Source organism: Dysidea avara, chromosome 1, assembly GCF_963678975.1.
Source record: "Dysidea avara chromosome 1, odDysAvar1.4, whole genome shotgun sequence".
NCBI lineage: Eukaryota > Metazoa > Porifera > Demospongiae > Dictyoceratida > Dysideidae > Dysidea > Dysidea avara.
Genome location: NC_089272.1, coordinates 40,372,307 through 40,397,277, shown reverse-complemented (window position 1 = coordinate 40,397,277; position 24,971 = coordinate 40,372,307). Strand labels below are relative to the sequence as shown.

General features: G+C 37.8%; 1 protein-coding gene across 3 annotated transcripts in view; it reads left to right on the top strand.

The window, feature by feature from the left end:
- LOC136264338 (mucin-17-like) overlaps positions 1 to 24,971 on the top strand; it is a 330,828-nt gene that overhangs the window by 29,839 nt on the left and 276,018 nt on the right. The gene's annotated exons all lie outside the window — the stretch shown is intronic.

Sequence of the window (24,971 nt, the reverse complement as noted above, 5' to 3'; positions counted from 1 at the left end):
TTTTTATTGCTTTACAGATGTAATGTATACAATGTAGCTTCACAGCTTTAGCTACACTGACGTCGGGTCAATTTACATATAGTGCAGGAGGTACAGTAGTTTAGCTATAAAATCAGATAATGCACGTGCTAGTAATAAGCTAATCTAAATGATTAAAGTGAATCTGAAGGCTACTCCAAATACATTTTGTATTCTTCCATTATATACTTGCATACTGTACAGGCTCAGTAAAAAGTGATCTTGCATTAAGGGTGTGTCAGTTCATGTGCATGCCAGTGTGCTATCAAGTTGGCATAAATTCACATTTGTGCTACTTTTGCAACTTAAAAGGTAATTATGGTGGCTACAAACTTAGCTTGTCAAGCCATTGTTTGCCGGCATGGCCAGGCACAATAATAAAAAGCTGTGCATGCTTAAAACATGCTTTCTCTTGATGGTTTTGCCAGGCAAACAATGACTTGAAAATGATGATGATTCAACAATATTATATATTTATTACTAAGCAGTCAGCTCTACTGGTATGTTCAGGAAAAAGAGTTACAATGCACAAACCAATCATCTAATAACAAGTGCAGTTATGTGATTAAAATGATGTAAATAAATCAGAGTCAGAGGTTTCAATGATATTAAGTGGCAAGGTGTTCCATTCTTTAATAGTTCTGGAAAATAACTGTTCTGATATGACCTTGTGGATGAAGATGGTATGATAAAATGTAATGGGTGATATGATCTGGTTGTTCTCATTGATGGTAAATAATATGATGAAATAGAGATAGCAAGCTGGTGATACAGTGCCTTGTGTAGAACTTATAATCTAAATATCTTCTGACAGGTCTCAAGAGATGGCCAGGATAGTTCACTTAACATTGCTAAAACTGAGCTAAAATCTACTATAATAGCTGCATGAATTCTCTAATTGTTGGATATGTGAATTATAGTATGGATCTCACACAGTTGACACATATTCCATTTGTGGTCTAAACATTGTGAGGTATGGTGATTCCTTAACTTTTCTTAAGCAATTACTGAGGTTACGTTTCAAAAAATTTAGAGTTTTTGTTGCCTTTGCTACTGTGATGATATGTGTGAGGACCAGGATAATGATTTGTTAATCAGGATACCTAGATAAGAATATTGTTCAGGTACTTCTAATATGTGGTTATTATGTAATTACGTATGTGTGATGGGCGAAAAGGTCCTTGTGCACCTCACTACAGCACATTTGATGACATTAATAGTTTAGTTGCTAAGTGTGTTAGCCCACTCAGATAATTTGTTCAAATATTGTTGGAGCTTGGTGGTATCTTGTCTGTTAATAATCATTCTGTAAAGCAAGCAATCATCTGCGAACATCCAAAGAGGAGCTCTTTTGTGATGTCATTTATATGCAATAGAAACATCAGGGGATCCAGGACAGTGCCCTGAGGTACTCCTGACAAAACTGTTACAGGGTTAAAAGTTTCACCACCTAAAACCACGTATTGTGAGCATCTAGTGAGCCAAGATTCAATCCATGTAAGAGTATTGTTGTTAATTTCATAGTGTTTTAGAAGTCACTGATGTGGGACCATATCAAAAGCTTTAGAGAAGTCTAAGAGGATTATATTAATTTGCTTTTGATGGTCAAGAGCATAGGATATATCTTCGTTTAGAGTGATTAGTTGAGTAACACTTTCAAGTTGGAGTGATTTGATTGAAACTTGACAGCCATGCTGATTTTCAATTAAAACGTTATTTTGGTTAAGATGGTCCATGGTGGAATGGTAAATAATGTGTTCCATAGTCTTAGCACAGATAGAGGTTAAGGATATAGGTTGGTAATTGCTTTGTATACAGGACAAATATTAGCTGATAGTCTATCACTCGGTAAATGAGCTGATAAAGACAATGATCGAGTAAAGATCACTTGTATAACTGGAGCAATTTCATTTGCACAATGTTTTAGAACGTATGGTGAGATAAGGTCAGGTCCGCTAGACTTTTGTACAATGAGTGTTGAAAGTACGTGTTATATGTATGGCATTAATTGTATCACTTATTGTAGGTATTGTTGACAGGTTTTCTTTTTTGAATATGCAGTGACTTGAAATGATTATTCAGAGCATTTGCTTTATTATTTTGAACTATATACTAATAGGTTGCCCATCTACAAGTGTGGTATGAATATAATGTTTGTCCTGTCGTTTGGCCCTTATATACTTCCAAAATTGGTGGTAATTCCCACAAAATGGGCTATTGAATAGTCTAGCGTAATAATTATAATGTGCCTCTTTCAATCTGCAATTTACCGGTTCCTGGCAATATGGTAAGCATTCCAGCCAGACTCTAACTAGCTTTTCACATACTTTCATGTCTTTCTTTAAATTTTGTTGATTTATCCAGGATAAACTGTCATGTAAATGTTTCACTTTGTGAGGTATTTAGCAGAGGTATTTACATGAAGTGGGGGATTGTAATTGGTTCAGCAAAAATCTAAACCCTTGAGATGTCCATAACATTATTTTGTTGTTGACAAATAAAACTCCATTTTGTATCTTGATGTATCTTCTCTCTGCTCCTCTTTGGATTAGGGACCAATGCTCTTTCATAAGTACTGTTTCCAAAGGTCTTTCTTCTCAGTGGTGAGAGGTCAGGTTTAATACAGACTGGGACATTTGAATGAGCTGATTTTAGATAAAGCCAAAGAAGCATCTCCTGATCGGAGAAAAGTTACTAAGATAGGTCTTGATTTAGTTGCAGCTTTATTGAATTTCCAAGCCTGTGACAATCTCTGATAAAATTTCGTTCAAGCGGTAGATCTGTTTGGGAGAATGCTTGGGTAATGTTAGTCAAATTGTAATCTAATCTAGTTGGTATGTTGGTATTTGGAGGGAATTACTTATATACAAAAGCTGCTAATCTTATCATGCAATAATGGAAATAAATTTCCTGTATGCCTGCATGCAAATTAATATCAGGCCCGGCTGAGTGCAGGACACCAGGGAAAACAGATAATTTAATATAATTATTAGGAGATGTGCATGGCCTAAGCTGACTTGGCTATGTCTGTTTTCCTCAGCATCCTGCACTCAGACCGCCATTTGCATGTGGGCAGGTGATTTATCACGTGATTGCTGCAGAATGGCTAATAGAAATAAATTGCCTGTTCATGTCAGCGTGAACATGCCGGCCTGATTTCAGGACAATTTATTAGGACATACACTGCGAGTATGAACTTCATATTAATGGTATGCTAACTGCACCAGGTCACTTAGTATGATACATACATTAGCACATGAACTGAAACACTGTTATTAAAAAATTAACAAACTGTTTGCTAAAGTGTCTTTAATTTCAAGATAAAATTTCTGACATGTGGCTTAGCTAGACTATATATATACATGCATAACCCAGTATGTATATACACTGCAGTTGAGCCACCTCAGGAGCTCCGTAAACAAAGCAAGCCAAAGAGCTTGTGGGTATATAACGGGACTGACCAACAACCCTTTGCAGCCAATCCTTCACAATCTGTTTAGGTATCACTTCAGTTTTGCAATTCAGTTACGTGGAAGAGATTGATGTATGGCCTCCCTGAGAAACAGCTGTCCTTTTTGCTATGCGCTGGTTGTGATACTACACCAATCCCTACGTATGAACCAGGTTAGGTGGAACATCATTACTATCCCTAAATGTACCCTTTGTCATGCTCCCTAACTTACAAAAAACCATGGCAACATCTTGACTGGATGTCCTGTTACTCTTGATCAAGGCAGGTAGTATACTGTACCTGGAGACATGATTCAGTATTACAGGTTCTCGTTCATGGACTCCAACAGCATTTACCTGACATTTACCTGCTCAAATTATAGTCTTTTTTGTCACTTCCCAAGCACTGACCATTCGGGAAATTGTATCCAGCATAATGGTGCCGGTCACTGTAAAGCACTAATAACAATAACAATGACCCAAACAACATCTTGATGGAAATAAGATCAACAGATAAGTCAGAAAGCTAAGGCCTGATCATATTGTAAACGGCCATATTGATCTGCCATTCGAGCCATAGTAGCCAAAAGATATTGCTGAGTATTGGTGGGGATAGTTAATTAGTTCAACAAACAGATGGAATTATTGGAAACCAACACAGCCTGTAGGAAAGATTGGATGGAATGGTGCTAGCAGGGCACTCAGGGCAGACACTAGCAAGATATCCTTGGAAGGTCAGCATAGAGTTTTAAAATGTCAGGTAAATGTTGTTGGAGTCCATGAACAAGAACCTGTAATACTGAATCATGTCTCCAGGTACAGTATACCACCTGCCTTGATCAAGAGTAACAGGACATCCAGTCAAGATGTTGCCATGGTTTTTTGTAAGTTAGGGAACAGGCTGCTCACCAGGATTTTTAATTCTAGAGCCACCTTGGACTTGAATCTATAAACTGCAACTCTTTATTGTGATGTTGTTTGGTGTCCTACTACTGCTAAATCGACCAGTATGACTGAAAGAGTGCATTCCAGTTTTGTTTAAAAAATTCCATCATCTATTACCTCTAGATTTTCCTTTACTTTAACAGAGTGTCGATGTTATCATACTGCTATTCAAGTTTTAAAGTCCATGCACAAATTTTTCCACCATATTTACAAGATATTTTTTGATACTCTAAACACATAACTGGTCATTTTGGCCATAACACCAATCATCTCTTTATTCCCAGGGTGTATAGCTACCGGGCCAATTTTGGGAAAAGGTCCCTTTATTATCATGGATGTGTTCTGTGGAACAATCTACAATCAACTGTTGTGGAGGCTACTTCTCTTTCTTCTTTCAAAAAAAAACTATTGACATCATGAATAGTAGATAAGTGTTGTTTATTTGGATTGGCTTTGTGTGTGTGTGTGTGCATGTACAATTATTTTTGGTGTGTATCTATAGTTGTATTTGTGTTTTTACTCTAGTCTTCTTTTCTAACAGGACTCCACTGAAAATCAGTATTAGGTTACTGAGTGGGCCTCCTGTTTAAAAATTACAATTATAATTAGCTAATATTACAATTTCTACATCTGTGCTATTTAGCTATATAGAGCATTTTCAACACGTGATCTTCATTACGTAATTTAAAATTTCGCCTGATAATATGGTGCAGAGAAGGCCAACAAGGTTGTTGCCTCGGTTGTTGCGCTGACCAGCTGCAGCGAATTTTTTTTTGGGCCCACTTTGACTTAGAAAATTTTTCACATTTTGTGAACTTACCATTTTTGTTTGTTTTACGGAAAGTCAAGTTGGTTTGACCAGATCTCGGACCAGATTGAATCTCAGGTTGAATATGGCACAGAATAGCACATCAAAATCTATTCCTCAAGCGATGTTTTGAACTCTACAGACAACTACGTAGGTGAACATTTCCCTCCTCAACAAGACATGTTTTCACACTGGCAACCATGACGACTGTGACAAGATCGATTGAAGCCTGAATGACTAAAGCTGGGAATGAAGGCTACTACTCATAAGGTAGTGAGCACTGTGAAGCTGATGTACATGGTGTGACAGTTAAAGCTGCTTTGAGACTGCACGATTGAGTGTCTCAGTTTAGTGGATGTCAGTCATTGTATCCAGCTACTCAGTAGTTGGTATTCTGGATTCAGGGGTGTCCAATTAGAGCAGTTTGTGCTCTAATTGGACACCTCTACATAACCGTACTACAGTGAAACTGCTCTAATCAGACACCTCTGTAATCCAGAGTACTTCTATAGTTTGACACTGTTTGTTGCATCAGCCATGTAATAGAGGACTTGCATGTGTGAAGCAACGGTTGGTAGGTGGACATGTTTTGGGACAACTTTCTATGGCGCATATTGGGTCAGAATGAAGGTAACTAGATTTATTCACTAAGCGCTGGGTATAGTGGCACCGGGAAGCAGGGCTGGTTTCGAAATATGAAGATCTTATCATTGGCTTTGTGAAATAGGTGGCTAATTAAATTTCGATACATTACTCACCACTTCACCTTTTTTAATGAGCTGGGTGGTATTTACAACACAATTCAACACTGATTCGCTTCATTACAGCCTGTACCAAATCCTGAGATAGTTCTTTTCAGCCACAACACTGTCCCAAAACACGGTCGACAGCTACGGTTTCTTAGCAATTACGATGATTTACGTCACGCTGCAAATCCTATCTTGATGAATGTCAGGTTTACTGTACGTATGATGGAATTACATTTAGTGTAAAGTGCACAGCATAGTAAGATACCAGAGCAGCAATTGGCCAAAATTAGGCCTTTCAATCTATGCAGTAGAAGCCTTTTAAGCCTCAAAGCTCACTATCAGATCTTGTAAAAGTCTTTCCAAGAATGTAGCCCTGCTAAACCTCACACCCATGCTACACATATACAAATCCTTTAAATGTGCATGCATGTATGAAGTGGGATCAGTGGTTGAAATATCTGATTTAAAAAGTAATAGTACTTTGGTATTTGGATGGTAAAATTAGTACTCAAGATACACACATATTTTGCCATAAGAATGATGCCATGAATGCTGTGGAATCTGATTTGTGAAATTCAGTGCATTCCACTTGCCAGAAACATTTACATGGGTATACTTAAACAAAGTGTGTGGCATGTTTGCCAATGTGTATTGTTACATATATGTGGCAACACTGAGCCAGGAATATGACTATGCAAGTATCTGTCACACTATAACCTATTACAGCAGCAGAGAGGTGACTGGTCTCAGTGGTGTAGATGGGAAGTTTAATCGCATGACTGAATGGTTTGGTGGTTACTACTTTAAATGATGCATCTGCAGGTATTTTGAAAATTTAATTTTACTTCCAGAATTACAGAGTCCTGAAATCTGTGTAGTATACAATGTGGCCACTTTTGGAATGGTGTCAATAATTACTTATTTATGAGATCATAAAGTATGCCTTAGCTATGTTTTGGGACCTACTTAACATGGTCACTATAATGAGGTGGCTTTATTAATGAGGCCATGAAGTACACTGTGGCTATGTTTGGGACCTACTTGAAATGGTCACTATAATGAGGTGGTCCTATTAATGAGATCATGAAGTACACCTTAGCTATGTTTGGGACTTCCTTGACATGGTCATGTAATAAGGTGGTCTTATTGATAGGATCGTGAAGGTCATCTTAGCTGAGTTTGAGACCGACATTACTCACTCGACTATATTGAAGGAAGCCACTTCGTGTTTTTGCTGTATTTGCATACTTGTCATGTCCACATAGAGGGCAAGTCATGCAATGCTTATATGCACATCTGTGTATGCATAAAAAGAAAAATGAAGTGTGTATTAAAGAATTTTGCACACCCTACTTTATATAATGGAATAAGACAAATCACTGCATCAACTAAGAACAGCCATGCATCATCACCCATAAAATCAAGAAAGAGCTCTTGGTCTGTTAATCCTTACCATATATGAACATGGTGAGTTTTCCCATTTTGCGCCACATTAAGCCACAGGCTCAACTCCTGGTGGTGTTCTTCCTTTTAAGTTTCAGCCTTGGCCAACTTCTTTGAGGGACTATTGTTCAATCAATGGAAGTTTGAGGCAATAGAAGGTCTGTGTATACATACTTGACTATAGTAGTGGTGTTTACAACTACTGCTATACTGCTATAGTGCACATTATAAAATGCTACACAAAACTTATTAATGTATGCATTTAATAGGTACACAGTTAATGCATGTATTGGCATGTTTAATGGAGAATTTTGTCTAGCAATATTCATGTACTGATTAATATCTGCAAGAATCCCATATGTTCATGCAAAATGCATGAGATTTTTAGACATCATGTATGGAATAAAAGTGTTCAAACATTGTAACTTCACAAAGATAAAGCTGTAACCACATACTGATTTTCTTACTTTTTAAATTGTCCAGGCAGCAAGAATTTGCTGCCAGATTTTCTCAAATTTGGTAGCCTTGCATGAAAGTAGCTTTGGAAGCATATATTGCTAGAGTGGAGTCCAGATTCCAGAAACTATAGTGTACTTGTCTAGACTAGTTAGCTACCATGTTGTGGGGTACAGAATCACTGGTTCACTAACTGGTCAGACTTCGTCAGAGTATTACATAGGCAAGAAATATATACTGTATTTTAATCTATACACAAAATATGGGTCGGTCAGGCCTGTGAAATAGCTAATTAAGTTGGTAAGGCCTAAGGCAAAACTTGGGGGGCACATATACAGCAATTCAGTAGTAGTGCCAATGCATGTTGGTGAAATTGCCAGTACAATAATTCAAAATGCCACGATAGAACTTTTTGTTATGTTGAACTATCAATATTAGCTATTATTCTCAAACCAATTTGATATGATAAACTGGAAGAAACGTTTTCTTCAACAATAATCATTTGTGATCTAAATGGAATAGTGTGAAACCAAAATTCTGTATACGTAAACATACAGTGTATGTGTTTAGGATATTATGAGACCACTGTATGACGTTCAAGTTTGTACATACCTCTACAGAAACTTGTACAGCTGTATCTGCTGCTTGTTCACTACATTTTTCAACCTGATACAAACAAAGCTGACATAGGGTATTTTCAACAGTTGATATGATCGGGTGGACCTATAATTATTAAAAATGGTAAATTCAAAAACATTTGTATGAACTAGTTGGACAAAATTACCAGGCAATAAATTTTACTTCACAAACGAGTATATAATTTAGAACTTTTGTCTATAACCACCACAAGCTTCACTTTTGATAATATACAAATTTTATCAGAGGAGTGAGCAGCAAGCGGACAAATCCCTTTCCACATTGCTAATGTTACTATATACAACTCTTCTTTTCAACACTAATAACAGGTCAATGAAGGCAGTGTTGAATCCACCATTGTGCCCTTCCTTAATCAAAATAGGTAGGTGACCACAATTAGGCCATACAAAATTAATATTACGTTTCATAAAGTTTTCATTCCTCTAGTAGTGATCTGGCAGTTTGACAAAAAAATTCGGACTGATTTATCAGAGTAAAATGGCTGCTCTATTAGAGTATCTCGTAAGGCTATTTTGATGAGCACCATCCCTTCCCATTGCTACTACACCTTGCAATAGACTTCTATTTTAAAGACTTCCAATTATGCAGGTTGGCAGGCAATCATTATTAGTTTTGATTTTATCACAGTTTCTCACATAGCTATAGCAAAAGTGAGAGTACTTCTGTTTCCATTAACCCAGTTGATGCAAATACTAGCAGAGTAAGTGATGCTAATTATCAGGACCACTGACGGGTGGCAACTGGGGAAATTTTCCCTGGGTCCCAAAGCTACATTAACTGTAGTTATAGGGCCCCACATTCTTGATTAGCCACAGGCCCCCTAAATTTTCTTGGCGGCCCTGCTAACTAATTCCACTTCACTGACATGATTAGATATTATTTCAATCAAACAAACCAACTACTGGGGTCACAAACTTAACCCATGACATCCACGTGTAAGCCAGATAGCTACTCATGTAGTTTCAGAGCATGCAACTAACCAACAATTGCAGCTTAACTGAACTGTCACAATACATAGACGACATTCAATTTCACAAGCCACTAACTGTATTTCAGTGTGACACGGTCTTACGATCACTCCCAGCTAGTCTGGCCTCATGCAGTCATCCCATGGCCACATGTTGCGAGAAGACGTGCCATGTTGAGGAAGGAAATGTTCACCCACGTAGCTGTCTATAGAATTCACAATATCGTAAGGAATACACTGGCTATGTCATTCCATTCAACCGAGAAATGTGACTCCGTAAAACAAATGAAAACGATAAGTTCACAAATGAAGTGAAAAATTTTCTAAGTCAAAGTGGGCCCAAAAAAAAATTCGCCCAGCTGCAATATAACAAACAAAGCTAGTTAGTGCCCCCCTTACGCGGAAATGTTGAAAAGCCTTACCCATCCCATTCCTTTGACATTGAACCACTACATACTGGAATGATCACTCTTGTCAGGGATACCAAGAAACGGATGTTTATCACGAGAAATTCCCTCGGTTATTGGTAAAACCGGGAGGGGAGCGGGACCTGGATATTTCTTGGTAAAACCGGGACCGGGAGCTGGGAGATAATTTATAATTTATAAATTTATAATTTATGATTACTGAAAACACACTCAGTTACAAACTGATATGTTCAGGTAAGGAAAAACATTACAAATCACATAGATAAGAGTCAGTTATAATTTATCTAAAAATACTTGTAGAGATTGGGATTCTATTGTGTCAGTTGGTAAATTGTTCCAATCGCGGATAGATTTGGGGTAATAGCTGAATTTATAATGATCTGTTCTAGCAAACGGAATCTCAAAATGGAAGGGGTGGTGGTGGCGGGTGGGATATGTGGTGTTAGTGAAATAATTTGGGACTGTTAAGACTGATGAGGAGTAAACAATGTTGTAGAAGACTTTTAATCTAGTCACATATCGTCGTTGTTGAAGTGATGGCCATTGTAGATCTGCTAACATAGATGTAACACTACTGTTATATCGGTAGTCTGACTTGACCCAACGAGCAGCACGTCGTTGTACCATTTCTATACTTTGTATCTCCTTCTGCAAGTAGGGGTCCCATACTGCTGATCCATACTCCAACAGTGGTCTCACTATACTGGTGTAGGCTAAACATTTAGTTTCTGCAGAACATCTATAAAGGTTATGTTTAACAAAGTTTAGCATCCTTGTTGCTTTAGAGATAACTTGATTGATATGAGGTGTAAATGACATTTTTGAGTCTAAGAGAATTCCTAAATAAGGGTGTGGGTAACTCGCTGCAAAAAGTAATTTCTGATAGTATAATTGAAATTACTTTTTGGAAGGAGGGGAAATAATTTGGAAGGAGGGGAGATCACGTACACAATACTGTTATTTTTGCACTAAAGATGGTTTGTTGGTGCAGAAGAGGACTCATGCAAGTAGTCTCCCCTCCTTCCAAACATGAGAACGAACTAGCTATAGGCTAGGGAATTCAGCACAATCGAGCCGATTGCAATAGCTCTGTACTTTTTACAAAAGATCGAAGTACTCTAATATAGGGTCCGCAATCCGAAAAATCAACTTTCACAAATCGATCCCCCTACCATTGTGGGATGTTCATTGTAGTATCCCATTGCTAGATCCGCCATGAAACTGGAGGCACGGTTGTTGTCTTCACAGAACTATCGATTTTAGTATTTCGTGAGATGAAAAAATTATTTTTAAAATTTCGGGCTCCACACAAAGAACAGGATAGAACTTGCTGCTTAGCTAGATATTATCTAGAGTTGATGTAGTTAAAAAGTACGCACAGTAATAAGCAAATGATTCACTGGGTTCCCGGCACAGGGTTGCTTTCTCTCAAAAAGCAGAAAACGAAACACAAATTTTCGAATTCAAACTGCCCTACCAGCCAAGACAAGAAAAGCCAACTCTTCCTCATAGTGATGTGATAAGGTTGGATGCATAGTCTGTCTATGCTGTTAGTTTGGAAAGGATCTGTGACTTCTCACCATCTGGGTTAAGAACGTCAAAATTTTCGTGCGTCATTTCAAGGGATTCTCTCAATGGTACCAAAGTGCTTTCCAGTACTTCTGATGCCACACTGGTCACTTAATTTTGTTTAGAATGATGATAAATGATGGATCAAAACGTTTGGTAGTAGTAGTAGTTGGTGTTTCTGTGATTTCATATGATGCAGTATACCAGCAGCTCACCAGGAGCTCCACCCAGCTCGAATAAAAAAAATGAAAGATTTTGTGCATTTTTCGGTTTGTTTTGGGATGTTTTGAAGCATAATGGTGATGTAGGGTGATCTAGTGAAGATTTGAAACTGCTGTGGAGCGTTAGAGGTGAAGTCAAATTTGGACGATTTTGCTGCCTCCCTTGATGCATAGCTTAGAGCAAGGCGTGGAAGCTGTGGATGAAATAATAATTGACAACCGCTGTTACCAAACGTTCAGGGACATCTTTTGCCATAGTTTTAGTCTATAATTGATGATTGTTGTGGCTGCAGAAGCGCTGGAAATGGGTAGAATTCGCAACACAATTCTTTGATGCTGCAAAAAATTTTTACGCTCGTCACCCAGATGGTGAGAAGTCTCAGATCTTTTCCAAACTAACAGCATAGACAGACTATGCACCCAACCGTATCGAAACACTATGAGGAAGAGTTGGCTTCTCTTGCCCTGGGTGGTAGGGCAGTTTGAATTCGAAACTTCGTATTTCTTTGTCTGTTTTTTCAAAGAAAGCAACCCTGTGCCGGGCACCCAGCAAACCATTTACTTATTTCTGTGCGTAGTTTTCAACTACAACAACTCTGGATACGATTTGGCTAAGTAGCAAGTTTCATCCGGTCCTTTGTGTTGAGCACGAAATTTTAAAAATAAATCTTGCATCTTGTGAGATACTGAAAATGATATTTCTGTGAAGACAACAATCGTGCCTCCGGTTTCATGGTGGATCAAGCAATGGGATACTACAATGAACATCCCACAATTAATGGTAGGGAGATTGATTTGTAGAAGTTGATTTTTCGGATTGCGGACCCTATCTAATAGAGCAGTCAGCCACTCTAACAGAACAGTCTCATATTCTGTCTCTTAACGGCCAGTATAGTTTGTTAATTTATTTGTAATAAGTAAAAGAGTATAGTCTTAGGGCTTTCAAATTAAAGTCACCCATCACTGTAGTTGTATGCTTCAAACTCCATATTATTATTATTATTATTAGCACTTTACAGTAACCAGCACTGAAGGTCTGACAGCAACATGTGCTGCAACCTTTGGATTACCTAACCTAACAAGAACTAGAGACTTTAAATGATTACTTAATCTAGCATATGTGACTTTCATTGTTATAAGTTTGCCCAGGCTCTTTGACCTGCTCCACCTCATATGCTTTGCTATACTTAATTACTGTATTCTACTAAATCAAAATTTTTCTTGGGAAAATTCTCATTTTGAGTTCTGTCCCCATGCACAGTCCCTGAAAGGATGCATGCTGATGTGAGCACTATATTCTATAAGTCCAATCCATTAGTATTGTCACTGTTGTCCTTCTCATGCTATGGCTAGTTCCACTGATTTAATAATGATGGTAGCTATACTGTATTTAATTCATTTGCCGGGTTAATCCATCCTGATGAATTGACATCATAAATGTGATCCAACTTTGACAGCAGTGAATATATAGCTACCATGGAAAATGGTGAGCATCTGACTAAGAATTTGTAGTGAAGTTCACTATTTGCCACAGTATTCACTATATACTCATTTTTTATGCGCACGCATCCTTTTTCAATTGGTCAATTTTTCTCTTTTGTAGCTAGAATATATAAGACAATGGATATTAATTTACCTATATATCTTGTGTTAAATATATTAACTTGATACCTTGAAGCATTCCAGAGATATGCATGGTCAATGTATATATATATATAGACAATAATACATGTTTTTGCTTTTCTAGTAAAGAAAAGGACCAAGAACAACTGCATGATGTAACTATCTGAATCTCTTTTCTATTATTAGATGGGATAGGAATGGAAATTTGTCCTCAAAGTCATGGTAGCTACATCAAGCCAAGATAGATCATTTTCAGTCATCAGTGTTTCAGAGCAAGGATTGTCTACAGAAATTGTAGTCATGTGTTAATAACATGATTGGAAGAATTAATACCATAAAAGCAGCATTGAATGATTCACTTACTTCAGACTCTCTTAAGAAACATTTTCCTACTGTGGCAGTCACTTCATCACATCAATCTGCTGACAACTTTGCAATTATTTACCTGCTACTTCATGTGACACTAATCCATTCACTTTTGCTGAGCCGGATTTCTGAATCTTTGGTCCTGTCTCATCTGAACTCTCTGGATCCTAGGAAGTCCACAGGCCCAGATGGCCTGTCTGCTAGGTTTCTGAAGAGATAAGCTACTCCATTGCATGGCTACCTTATACTATTAATGTTCATTGCAGAGTGGAATTGTTCCTTCATAGACAAGAAGTGTTCATATATACTCCAGTTCATAAAGGTGCATGGTGCTTTGGACAATCCTGGCAACTTCAGACCAATCTCTGTTATGTCTGTTCTTGCTGTTTGTTTGTTTTCGTGTATTTGTTCAATAATCTGCCTTAAGTTAATTGTTGCATTTGTATCCATGTGTTAAGTTTTGTACTTGTAGATGTTCATTATTTTGTCTGTATTGTATGCTGCTCTGACAAGGAAGAATGGTAGTTGCCAATTGTCAGAGGTTAATTTATAAATCAAATCAGTCTGATAATTTAAGAAACTTTTATTGCTAACTGACAAACAAAATTTCTTGCTGTACAAACTCCAAATATCTATTGAATTTATAAACTGACAATAGCTACATAACTGTGAAAGTGCACGCACTCTGGATCTAGCAACTGTCTACACAACTATGCAGAGCAATAATAACTTGGTACAATAAAATCAGTGGAAGTGGAGCAGGTCAAAGAGTCTGGGTGAACTTATAGCATGAAAGTCATACATAGAGTGAAGCATATACAGCTATACAAGAGGAATACAATGATATAGGTGACATTCTGGGAGAATGATATTTTTTTTTAAAATTTGAAAGCTCTAAGAATGTTCACTTTGTTATTGCAGTTGAGAGACAGAATATGAGACTGTTCTGTTAGAGTGGCTGACTGCTCTATTAGAGTATTTCGATCTTTTTGTAAAAAGTACAGTAGCTATTGCAATCGGCACGATTACAATTCCCTAGCCTATAGCTAGTTCGTTCTCATGTTTGGAAGGAGGGGAGACTACTTGCATGAGTCCTCTTCCAGGGCCGGAGGAGGAAAAATTGAGTTGGTCAGGCCATTGACTATAATGTTGAAATTGCTACTATATACATGCCAATGGGAGAGGAGCTGTTGTACAGTGTGCGAAGTGCGAAGCACGAGCATTCTAGGGGGGTCTGGGGGCATACCCCCACAGGAAATTTTTGAAAATTAGACACTCAGATATGCAATTTTAGTGATATTTCACTGCTAGCTAGCTATATAAATATGCTCAAGCCTATCTGTTGTTCTTCAGACTTTCTATACTATGTATAATTGTAGACCTGACATACAGGGGACACAGCATGAAACTTGCTGTATGGTTCATTTAGTTATAACTAGCAATTAGAAGTTCAAGGGGGGTCTGGGGGTGCAACCACCTGGAGTTGCAGAATTTTTACTATTTAAAGGCTTGAAAATGCCTTAAAATTTAAAACTGATGCTTAATTTTAAAGTAAAATTAGTTAGCAACTTGCAACTTTCTCCCCAAATTTCACAGGGACCCCATGCATGCAGCATGGCCCCCTTTAGCTAGGACTATACAGTGAATTCACACAGCTACAATAAAAAGCTACACAGCTACAAAAATACAGTATACTGGTTTGTATGAAGTGAACGGATCATCACGTAAATATACTGCGGGTGGACAGTCATGAGACCAATCCGTATTCGAAAATGGCGCGATGTAGGTAAGACTGAGAGTTTGCTCAGTATCTCGACAGGACGAGTAGGTAGTTGGAGAGGAGTGATTTCTACTCAACATCTCATCCAGATGGCCACCATGTAATGTATGTACGGTGTACAGCTTCTTGCCGCGGAATGAGTCATCTGGTTTGTCACTGCCAGCCCTTCGCCCAGTAAAAGAAGCCAAGAGAGACAAGCCAAGGAATGCTAATGATTATTTTATGAAGATTGAATTGTGATATAAGTGTGCTGGTTTAGAATCAAAGAAGGCACCTGCCTTACACGTGATAAAAGTGTCAACAGTCAGCACACGTGATACTGTACGTAGGACCCACAATCATTTCTGTACAACTTGAAACGATACGAATGCTGTTATACTGTAAGGTAATTGGAGGTACTATACGTGTAGTTCTGTGCTTTAGTTAGGCTGAGAAACTAGGTAACTACTCGTGTCATGCATTTTCAATAACATCTGTAAAATGTACGTAGCTACATGTAGATGTGATCGTCCAAAGATTGCATGAGAGTAATGTAGTTCCAGCTAGTTGGTTCAACTCCAGATTATTGGTCCGGCTCAGGCCTGACCAACCGGACCGTCTCCTCCGGCCTTGGAAGTCTTCTGCATCAACAAACCATCTTTAGTGCAAAAATAACAGTTGCTTGCAGTATTGTGTACGTGATCTCCCAGCTCCCGGTCCCGGTTTTACCAAGAAATCTCCCGCTCCCCTCCCGGTTTTACCAATACCCATTCCCTCGAGATTCTTTATAAAGAGCGGCTTCTTTCAGCTCAGTCCCGGCGCCTTTCGTGCTTATTAATCACCCTCCTAACCTCTAAAGCACTGCCAAAGATGCAATTCTCTTCCACAGCAACCATGACTTCTTTCCACAGCCAGAATAATACTGTAAACACACTACTGAGCGAACTATTATGCGGTTCACCAGTGCTTGGTTCACCAGTATGGCGGACGCGTAGGCGATATTTGAAGTTACGTAATGTAGATCACGTGTTGAAAATGCTCTATACGAGGTGCTTTATTATTGTTTTTTTTTGTATTGTGATTTAATAGTGTAAGTCTTGCACTGTTGCAGGACTTCTGTACTGTCCACTTTGTGGGTAGCTAGCTATCAATGCATGGTACCCCTGAGTCTATACCCCTGTAAAACTATACTTAGCTATGTGCACTGGTATATTGTTTTAACAAAATAAGACGTCTCTCATATTAAATCATTATCGTTACGTAATACGTAGCTATTGGCTTGTGGTCAACTAGCTAGTGCGTACTGCACATACAGTATGTACGTAATACAATGTTGTAAACAAATGACTTGAACTAACACATGTCAGTGGCGCCATAGATATTTAACGGGGGTTAAATATCTATGGTGGCGCTCAAGTTCAATATTATTACCTCCGACCTGCTCATCAGTCCAGTTTGAGTCAGAATCCAGCACAGTAGCTAGCTACTAGTGAAGTGGATCAGAGACTCTGTATAGCGGAAGGCGTTAGCTAAAAGTTTGGCAATGTTACGGAACTCAGCTGAGAGGTTACAGTGATCACTACATTGAGTTGTTATATCTCAGTGATGGAGTGCCAAATGGGCCAAATTTTCAGTGAGTTTGTTGTATGTCGCATAACTAGTCTAGTTGGCTAGATTCATTTGTAGGGGATTAGCTTGTATTAAAGCGGTGGGGACTATTCTACGGAACGGAATGATGGACTAAACCACGGAACGGAACGCTTTCTAAAATTGAAGCTTGCAACTTACCATTGCTGAAACTTCCCTTATAAGTTAGTAGTGGCATCTCCAGTGGGTGATTAAACATAAGATAAAAAGAAGTAAAGGATCGATTGTGGGTTTTTGTTGGTTGTCATTAGTAACGAAGTATTATTGTGGGATGAGCTGTATCAGTGATGTTCATCCATACGGAAGGGAACTTTATGTGAGCTGTTTTTCTTATTTAGACTTTAGAAAACAGTCTGGGCCGGTCTTTCAAGTCATAAGTCAGTGTATAAATAAAGCAAGCAGGAAGATACTGGTAACAGGAAAGAGCCAGCTGAATTAAAACTTGAAGAATTTTGTGCAGTGTGTGAGGAGCAAATATTTTGGCAGACCGCAAGGAGGGTATATTCTGCAAACATCACTGAAGTGTATGCATGGAGTTATTTATATATTAACAGCTGGTGCAGTGGACTAATGCCATATTCAATAGTGAGCTGATTTTATCTGTTGCACAATTCAAGGATGTGTCTGACTGCTACCCTTGAATCAGGCTAAATGCCAAAACTCCAAGATCAGCCAAATCTCTATTATAAGCCGCATGTGAAACCATGCCCATAGCCACCAGGCAAACGTGATTTGGACCAGGATGTGTGTGTAATTTCAATGTGTCTAGTCAGACCTGAAATGGAACACTCACATTAATTACATACCACCTAAGAATCCTAGGATTTCTTAAGTGTAACATTTCACATGCTTCACTTCAAACAAAACAGGTTAAATTTGTTCGTCTATTTTCAAGTGATTCCCAGTCCAGCTGGTCCATGAAATTACAATGGGATCACATGTATTTGTTACAGTGCGGGCTGTCCTGTGTTGGATCTACTCTAGAGTTGAGATTTCAAGGTAGACTCACTGCCAATGTACTGACACTAGTACTGTTGTAGCATGTTTAAGTGGAGGACAAATGAAATAGTAATGCTAGATTATTTATGTATACAAATTTTTCATAATGAAATTGATATCCCATTTTGATTTGTACTTCCACTTTGCAACATATTCAAGAACAAGAAGCTACCATACTTAATCTCCAACCACTGTCATTAATTAACCAAGATCTCACTAGTCTGTAATTCACCTTACTGTAGTGATTTTATTGATTCATCTGTATGTTTTCTTCATTTTCCTTTGAAGTTATACCAAGAGTTCATAATAAGGTGGAGAGTGTCTAACTTGAACGTATTCACCAAACACCCTGCTTAAAGCATTCACCAAACACCCTGCTTAAAGTAACACCTCGGCCTTATTTCAGAACAAAGGCTTTACCTTCTTCAGCAACACTAATCAACAGTTTTCTATCCCCCAGTAAAGGTGTTGATTTAATGAAAGGTGAACTTTATGCAGGGTGTTTGTACAGGCCATACTGAGAGTTAGACACTCTCGCCCATACAAATCAGTATTACGAACTCTTGGTTGTACAGTATAGGTAAACAAAGATAAGTTTCTCTCCCATCTTATTCTAGCATTTATATTGACAAGGAAAATTCAATTATTTGTATACAGGCTCAAAATTGAGAAAATATAAAGAAAGTGAATTAATATTATAGTCAGTTTGCTTTTGGACATTTAATGTCTCCAACCACAACAAAAATTCGATGAATCCATGCATCTCATCACTGGTCGTCTGAACATTCTGAAAGTGATACCTCACTCAATCAACCATATAATCTGTTTATTAGACTGATGATTACCTAAACAATCAATTAATGTTTTATAATTATCCTATTCCATTTTCCTGGAGGTTCCACTGATAAAATGCAATTTCAGCAATGATAGCAGCTAGCCAAGCTGCAAGTTGATTCAGAAAGCATTCCATTCTTTAAAATAAACCCCATCCAGAATTCAACTCAGTACTCAGGCTGAGATATCTGACAATAGTCCACTACTCTGTTAATGAATCATTGATGTTCACACAATATAGCCTCCTTGAGGTATCTGAATGTTTGCTCCTCACACACTGCACAAAATTCCTTTAGATTCTGCTTAGACTGAGTTGATTCAGCTTGTCACCATACTTGTTTCCTTTGTAGTGTAGCTATTATCCCCCTATACACATACTGATTTATGCCGATTAGAAAGGCTGGGCCTCAGACTGTACATTCTAAAGTCAAGTAAGTAAAAATAACTCACATACTAGTAAAAACAAGTCATGCATTAGTTCCCTACTTGATATATCCGAAGATGAACACACTGAGTCAGCTATTCCCACAATTAGTACTTCGTTACTAATGACAACCAACAAGAACCCACAATCGATCCTTAAATTCGTTTTATCTTTTTTGGGGTAACGTTTGATTACCTGCTGGAAGTGCCACTGATAACTTGTACAGCAATGGTAAGCTGCAAGCTTCAATCTGAGAAAGCATTCCGTTCCGCAGTTTAGTCCATCGTTCCGTTCCGTTCCGTTCCGTTCCGTTCCGTAGAATAGACCCCACCTATTAAAGCAGTGTTTGATGTGACTTCACGACGAATAGAGTGTTGACTCACAGACTCAGCTATATTGTATGGGCCGCTGTCGTCTCGTGAATCCACGCTGAACTGGGGGGAGGGTGATGATGTCGAGGTCGAGGTCGAGGTTTGGGGGGGGGGGGGGGGGGGGGGCTAACAGTGAAAATTATATTCTTGAAAGTTAGCTAATAGCTAATTAGACCTCCACTTTAGGTATTCAGTTGAGGTAATAACCTATTCAAGGGGAATATTTTTGAGGCCAGTTGAATTCGCTGATACAAGCAATCCCAAAGGGTCTCCAACATTCTTGTTTTGATAACACTGTCAATTGAGTGTTAACCAACTTCTATAAGAGAAGCCTTAATTTTATGGTACATTACTATACAAGGTACTGAATACATGCACTTTTGAACTTTGTAGTGTACAGTAGCTACTGTATAATGTCAACATGATGGCTTCTCATACTGTTGGTTAACATCAGCACAAGTTGTCGATTTTCCAGAACAAGTTACTATTGATTGCTGACCAGACACATTATGAGCTGGGCTTGCATGCACCCAGTTGATAAATACCTGTTCTGAGGAATACAGTCTACTGGGCTGCTATATAAGTGAACTTGGTTAGCTATTATATTTTCTGTTGTTTTACTTTATGCTTTTTATGCAGGCAAAAAATTATTTTTCAAAGCTAGCTGGCTAAGGCCACTCCAAATGATACTGTATAGTATAACACCATGAGTTCCTTTGTTGGTTAATCTCAAAGTCACACCATAGTCCATAGGAAGCTTCTTGACGAAGCTGTAAGGATTGCAATTTCAGTATCAAGGGAAAATATTTCTGGCTAGGGACTGTCCAGAATGGACTAACAAATATTTGTTATTGTAATTTTAATTGCCATGTCCATTTTTGACATTTGCCATAATTATGTGGTTGCGTGAGTATAAGGATGTATCACATTGTAAAGTGCATTTTCATGCCTTTTATATCAATCATGATGGTTCTTTCTTCCTCAAAGTATCTCGATCTTGAGAGGATTTAAAGACCAGGAAAATTTGTGACTTACACATGATTTATCCCTGGCTAGCAACATCTAGGACCAATATTCTTTCTAGGATTTTTTAGCAATGTAAAATGGAAGGCTTGCTCCATAGGAAGTTCCATATAGCAGCACATAATGGTTTTTGGGTAGCTAGCTATCCCTCAAAAGACCTGCAAGGAGGCTACTGAAAGCCTGTGTAACGGGGAGTCAAAAACATGTTAATAAAACTCTGTAAATACAGAAGAAAAATTCCAGACAATATGGTGACTTTATTCACAGACAGCTTGCAGTCTGGGGAAGTGCCTGCTTGGGATCCAGGATTTCCTTTGCATTCAGCTGGTACTTAACTTGTTTTTCATTTTTGACATTCAACAGTGCAGATGCCCAGGCATGATGGCAGAGGATGGGAAACTACATTCTCATTTGGATTGGCTTAAAAGTAGTACTTAGAAAAGAGCACTGATTTGAAAGGACTGGTTACTGTAATTTAATCTAGTTTAACAGAAAATAGTATGGTGGTGCCCACGCCTTTGTATAGGGGCAGGAAGAATAGCACATCCACTAACAATACAAAGTATATCAATGGTGCTCAAAATATGTTAACAAAATGGCTACTAGCATGTGTTTGTTTAGGTCCTATCCATTACAGTAGGCGGCATCACAAGTACAGGCTTAAACTATCAATACATACTTACCTGTTTCTTGTAAGGAACTCTCTATGCAAAGGGATGGATGCTGTCAGGATAAATAGAGAATTCACACAGGTAGTAGTCCACTGTAGCTGTAGCTTTACTAGCTACTGTATATGTGCAAATTAAGTGGTGGATAAACTGCGATATTATTAATCACCTATTCGTAAATTTAACATCATAAGCTAGTTACGTAATAGACAATAGTATGGTGGTATGAATAGTATAATAGACAATAGTAGGTGGTGCCTACCTCTTTGTATAGGTAGCAACAATAGCACATCTGTCAACGGTCAACCATACAAAGTGTATTAATGGTGCTCAAACTATTTTAACAAAAAGCCTACTAGCATAACTATTACAATAGGCAGCATCACAAGTACAGTATACAGCTACATCAGTTCCAGTACCTAGTTCACCTACCTGTTCCTTGTAAGGAGCTCTATATGCAAAGGGATAGATGCTGCTAGGATAAGTAGAGAATTCGCATAGGTAGTAGTACAATGTAGCTATAGCTTTACTAGTTACATGCAAAAGCGGTGGAAAGCTTTTCACTATTTATGAGTAATGCTTACCTGTTAGTGCTCGTGCAATAGTTTGAAAGCTTTGAAACGGAAATGTAGCAATTAACTTTGCTTGGTCTTGGCACTAAATGTTTGTTCCCTTGACTACTGACTCTGATTATATGAACACAGACAGAACAACAAGTAAGTGTCTGAATGTCACGCTTACTCTGAGACTTGTCATCTGGTTTCTTTTTACTAAGTATATGTTGAGATCACTTGTATGTAAGCTGTCCAAGCTCTGCCCTCCGTGTGTGTCAAAGTCCAACTAGTACAGCACTTGCACCCTTATACTGTCACAATTAATCCATGATTTAAGTGTGTTCTGTACATGCATGTAGTATATGTTACCGTATTTGCAAAAAGGGGTCTTCCACACACATCAAAAGTTATGGTGATAACTATTTGCTGTTTGTCTTGGCCTTCCTTCTGCTTCTTGATGAACTCTCGATGAACGAAAGTGACAGCAATAAATTCTTTTCAACCATAGTAGTGTATTAAATCTACACTGATTCAGACGAGGGATCAGCAAACTTGATAAAACCAGGGATGAGATTTTGAAATCTTCAGGATTTCAATTACATGTAGCCATGTGAGATTTCGAGATTTCCATAAGAGGTACATTGTAGAAAATGAAGTGTATCTGACACACCAAAATATCACAATATACACAACATGTGCAAAAGCTCAGCTACGACATTTTTTGGTGTCAGACACACTTCATTTTTTACAGTGTAAGTGAACCTAACTCCAGAAGATTTTTGCTTTTGGTGCTCTAACTACGCCATGTCACTCAAATCTTAAAATAATAATATGGTGATCAAGCTTATCCTATGGTGCATCAGTCCTGCAAATTTCATCAAAATAATTATCTCCATGCATCTGTCAAGGAGTTGCGCTCCTAAATTCAACTATGTGTAAATTTCGTGCATGCTCCTAATTCTGGACACTTGTTATCATGCCTGAAACAACACTTCCAAAGTTGATTTCAAATTTTAAACACTGCCATGTTAAACGTGCACCTACTGCCCCCTTCATACTCTATTTTAAGAGTCATGGTACCTTTAGTTGTTGAATTTCTTCAGTTGTTATTAGTGTTTTTGTATTGTTAGGTTTATCTACTAATTTGTGTTTTGTGTTGTTAGGCCTTATTTATTTGTTTCTGTTGTAAGGTGGCCCACATGTCCTATTTTTGCAGACCTAGTAACATATGTATATTGCATCACCTCCATCAATAAAATTATAATTTGTGATGCTTATAATTAATGCTTACACCAGGCCATGTCTGATAAAATGATTTACTATGCAATAAATTTTATTTTAAAATTTGTTAATTACACCAGTTTTGCAATGGCTTCATTCTTTTAAATTCAGGCTAACAGTTTATATATGCACAAAGCATCACCAGTATGGCTGGAAAGTTTATATAGCTTTACTTATTTTTTGCATTTTGCTGATCTTTGCAGCTAGTCTTTGATCTTTGGCGCATAATCACCCAGACATTACAGTGATTGATAAATCTTCAAGGACTGTTAAGTTTGTTGATATTGCCATCCCTGGAGATTGTCCTCTTAGGATTAAGATTATTAAAAAGAAGGAAAAATAATATGCTGATCTGAGTATTAGAGTCCAGAAGATGTGAAAATCACCTACTGTAGTTGTACCAATGGTTATTGGGACACTTCGCTCTGTTCCAAGTGATCTTGAAGAGACTTTACTCCTAATAAGTTTAGACAAGTGGATAATACCTGTGTTGCAAAATACTGTATTGCTGGACACTTGTCAAATATTAAGACACTATTTAGCTCATTCAACCATTATTAATAAGTGACTCATACATGTTGTGTTCATGTTGTAGTAGATTTTTGTTTTTCCTTGCCCATATACCTGGTTGGAATTGGGATTATGTACCTACCAATTTCCACTGTATCTGTGTTATTAATTAAATAAATAATAACTGGCCTGATTTCATTAGAATTAAAATCTGTCCTTCAGGGTATAGTTGAAGATGCTGATGTTACGAAGATGATTTCTGAGTTACAGAAAGCAGCACTTTGGGCTCATGCAGGATCATGAGAAGTGCTCTATGAAGAGACTAACTAACCTTCTACCCCTACAATTAACATTGATACTTACTTAGTTATTTAATGTAACTGCATGCATCTCTAATGTTTTGTTCAGCTCTGTTTATGTACAGTTTGGTTAATTCAATAAAAATGATAACATGATGACAGAAATTACAACAGTATTGAATATAATTCTTTTAGCTATGTAAATTTATATTAATAAGATTATTTTGTAATACCATACTAAAGTTCAAATTGTTTGGGGAGTTCTAATAGACATACATCTGTAACAATCATTGGTAGATGTATGCAATTATGACCCTCAGGGTGCCAAGAGTTACTGCACTGAATTGTTGTGCAACTGTGCAAAGTTGTTTTTACCACTTTAAGTGCTGCATACTTGTGAAAAAAAGATGCCTTTAAGCTTCTCTTAATGAGTTCAGCAAATGAAAGATGTGGATTGTTCTGCAAACACTTTATTCAAAAGTTATGGTGATAACTATTTGCTGTTTGTCTTGGCCTTCCTTCTGCTTCTTGATGAACTCTCGATGAACAAAAGTGACAGCAATAAATTCTTTTCAACCATAGTAGTGTATTAAATCTACACTGATTCAGACGAAGGATCAGCAAACTCGAAAAACCAGGGATGAGATTTTGAAATCTTCAGGATTTCAATTACATGTAGCCATGTGAGATTTCGAGATTTCCATAAGAGGTACATTGTAGAAAATGAAGTGTATCTGACACACCAAAATGTCACAATATACACAACATGTGCAAAAGCTCAGCTACGACATTTTTTGGTGTGTCAGACACACTTCATTTTTTACAGTGTAAGTGAACCTAACTCCAGAAGATTTTTGCTTTTGGTGCTCTAACTACGCCATGTCACTCAAATCTTAAAATAA